Consider the following 4,104-nt stretch of genomic DNA (forward strand, 5'->3'; position numbering starts at 1 on the left):
TGGTCTCCAGCTTGTACTGCAAGCTTGTCTTGCTATTTTTGATCTATACATTTTTTACATTTGATAAAAAAAAAAACTACAGCAAACCAAACAGAAAACCCACATCCTAACATGACATAGAAAAGGAACAAGCTAGGAGAACATCAAAAGCAACCAAAAGCCGCCACTTGTAGCAAATAGGGCCCACCAAATCAACAAGAATCCAAGAGAGTAACCAGCCAACCCGAGAAGCTCACTCCCAGCTGAAATAAATGCATACGTAAAATCTCATGCAACCCCATGCAAGCCAAGCAGAAATACCATGAACCAATAGAAATCCAAAATGTGTGACGTAAAAATACATGCAATCCCATGCAAACCCATGTAGAACACGAAGAAACAAAAGATCTAGCCGAAGAAACCACCACCATCGTCTACTCAACTAGGAAGAAACCCACCAACCAAGCCATCAGCACTGAATGGCAGATGGGACCAGAAACACACAACCACACACCCAAAACAAAGAGAGACAGGTCAACAATAGGCAGATCAGCAGCTAACATGGAGAGAAAAATGATCACTCTGATAAAAATGGAAAACTATGAAAAATAGAGTCTGGAATTTGCGGAAGAGAGAAAGCAATAGAAGTGCATTTGCTGTCAAATATTCTTTTGTTCCTCTCCTCCCAGATTATATAAACAAGGATACCAAGAAAGACACACCTCATTCTTCCATCTGCATTGTTTCCACCTCGACACAGCCCTCGAATAGCACTGCTTATGGTTGACATGTGCCTTGTTATACGTAGCCAATTTCTAATCATCTGCTAGAGAAGGGAGGTCCAATGGCAACTAAAGAACAGGTGGCTGTGTGACTCCTCATCCATCTGGAAGAAGACGCATGATGAGTCTGTTTGGAGGAAACATAGCCTATCTCTTGTACGACGCCTTCCCAAAACCACCAACCATAGAGTAAAACTGTATCTTGGCATAAACCATGACTCCCAGACGACCATTCTCTAATGCACTGGAGTGCTTCAAAACCGCAAGAAGTCATAAGCGTTGGCTGTGAAAGGGCCATCAGAGCAGCACTAGATTTCCATCAAAAAGAGAACATGGGACTGGCCTCCACCGATTTCAACAAGCTTGTCCCGAAAGTTGATGATGGATTTCCATAAAGGAGATGAACTTGGGTGAGCTGTAGTGTCCCAAATGGAGTGAGTATGTAAATAGTAATGATGGACCCATTGAATCCAAATGGAATCAGCTTTAAGATAAATATTCCAGATTTGTTTAGCAAGAAAACTGTTATTACGAGCTCTGATGTCAAAAAGACTCAATCCACCTTCATTTTTAGGAAGACAAACCGTGCACCAAGCAACCAATACAGATTTGTTCCGCGAGACAGTACCAGTCCACAAGAAATTGCGGTAGAGAAAGATGATTTGCTTGATAACAGTATCAAGAACAGGAAAAATATTCAGCTAGAATTGAACCATGCCATATAGGGCAGACTTGAGCAGCTCCACTCTCCCAGCATAACTGAGATGCTTCCCCAGCCAACTTTGAATTGCTGATTCTAGCTTATGGAGAAGAGGAGAGAATTGACTGGCAAGGAGTCCGTGAGGGCTGAGGGGAACGCCAAGGTAACGAAAACGAAAGGACCCTTCAACAAACCCCGTATCTGATAGGATAAGTTGTTTCATGATGTCCGATACTCCGCCGAAATAGATGGAGGATTTATTAGCATTAATTTCCAGCTCTGAGGTCCTCCCAAAGATGGCGAATTGCTGAAACAGAGAGGTAACAGAATGTCTATCTCCCCTTTAGAGCAGGATGACATCGTCAACAAATGCCAGATGACAAATGCCTAGAGAGTCATACTTCGGGTGGAAGCGGAAGCCAGGAGACAGAGAAGCTATATGGAGCATTGTGGAGAGATATTCCATGCAAGCAATAAAAAGATAAGGGGATAAAGGATCACCTTGCCGAACACCATCCATCCCAGGGAAGAAACCATAAATACTGTCGTTAACAGCTACAGAGTAAGAGGTAGTTTCTACACATTGTATAATTAAGTGGACAAAACGACTTGGAAACCCAAGCAACAACAAAAGTTGACGGAGAAAAGGCCATTGAACCGAGTCAAAAGCTTTCCTGAAATCAATCTTCATCAGGCATCGGGGAGAAGTTTGTTTTCTCTTATAGTTTTGGAGGAGCTCTTGGACTAAATGAATGTTATCTGCCATCAATCGACTACCTAGAAAGGCATTCTGCATTGGACTGATAATAGTTGCAAGAGCATGGGATAGTCTCACAGTTAGAATCTTAGCAATCACTTTATATATCACATTACAACAGGAAATCGGACGAAAATCTGAAGCAGATATAGCATTGGCCAATTTAGGGATTAGAGCAATGATGGTATTATAGAATGTATATAGAATGTATAGCATATATATCTCTGAATAGGAAATTAATGTAGGATTACTCCAATGTTGTAATCCCTACGGTTATTGCTGTATTCTGCCCTACATATATAAATAGGAAAGGTTGGCTAAGGCCAACCTAAGTCATTCTATTATTCTCAACTTGGTATCAGAGCCCTAAATAAACTAAAACACCCCTTCTCCTCTCTGCAATGGATCCTTCTCAACCGGCAGCCATCTCTTCCTCTGCAGCAGCACCGATTGTGCCTTCCTGCACTCCTGCCGCAAGACCACTTTCTTCTTCAGCTTCAGTTCTGCAGTGGCCACAACATACAGATGTTGGCCATGCTCTTCTCAACCCCAATAATGCTCCTTTGCTGCCGTCCCTTTCTGCTGAAGCTACTGCAGCTTCTGCCAGGCAATTGTGTCCCTCTCCCACACTCATCAGGTCATCTCTTTGAAATTGACAAACACAAATTATTTGTATTGGCGAATGCAGATGAAACCGTATCTCTTAGGCCAAGGGGTTTTCGGCTTTGTTGATGGTTCAAACTCCTGTCCCTCTCCACATATTCTTGCTGCCGATGGTGTCTCTCTTCAGGTATCTCAACTCTTTCTTCGTTGGAAACAACAGGACCAACTCATTCTAAGTGCCTTGCTCTCTTCGCTATCCATGGAAGTTCTTCATCTTATTGTTGATTGTCCAACCTCATGTTCTGTCTGGCACACACTTGAGCAAGCTCTAGCTTCTACATCCAACTCTTGTATTATGCAACTTCATGGCTCCCTTCAAGACCTTCGACAAGGTGATGATTCGGTAACTCAATTTCTGCAAAAAAGCTAAGACTTTATTTGATGAGCTAGCAGCTGCTGGCCGGCCTATTTCGCTAACCGATTTCAATCTATATGTGTTTCGTGGCCTTCGCGGAGAATTTAAGGACTTAGTGACAAGTCTTGTTACAAGGGCAGATCCTCTACCATATGCAAATTTGCTTAGTCATCTGCTAACTCATGAATTTATTCATAAATCCTCTCATTTGTCTATGGGATCTGCTGCCATTCATGCACCATTGTTGTCCATGCCAAACATCCCACCTTCAGCACTCCTCTCTCACCGTCAGCCTTCTGCTCAGTTTGGACGCAATAGGGGCCGTTCTTATGGCAGTTGGCGTCCTCAACAAAACCTTCACAGAGGGTCTCGAAAATCTGGCTCCAGGCCTGATTTTCGTAGCTTCCATAGCACTTCCAGCAACGACAACAGACACAGCAGCTGGCAGGGAAATTGGCAGCGCAACAGGGGATCCAATTCCCATGCCAGTTATGTCAAAACTTCGGACACACTGCTCCTCAGTGCTCCCAACTTCAGCAACGTGGCTATGGATAGCAACATAGTGCCAATCTGGCACTACATAATTCTGCAGGTACTGCTGACTGGTTTCCGGACACCGGTGCAAATCAACATGTCACACCTGACCTTGCAACCTTGACTGCTTCAGAACCATACAATGGTAATGATAATTTGCATGTTGGTGATGGTAAGGGACTTTCCATATCTCATATTGGCCATACAAAAATATATAACCCACATCGTTCGTTCACTTTATCTAATGTCCTACATGTTCCTGCAATCACGAAACCTTTGCTTTCTGTTCAGAAATTTTGTCTCGATAATAATGTTTATTTTGAGTTTCACCCTT

The sequence above is a fragment of the Populus trichocarpa genome, chromosome 14, assembly GCF_000002775.5.
Source record: "Populus trichocarpa isolate Nisqually-1 chromosome 14, P.trichocarpa_v4.1, whole genome shotgun sequence".
NCBI lineage: Eukaryota > Viridiplantae > Streptophyta > Magnoliopsida > Malpighiales > Salicaceae > Populus > Populus trichocarpa.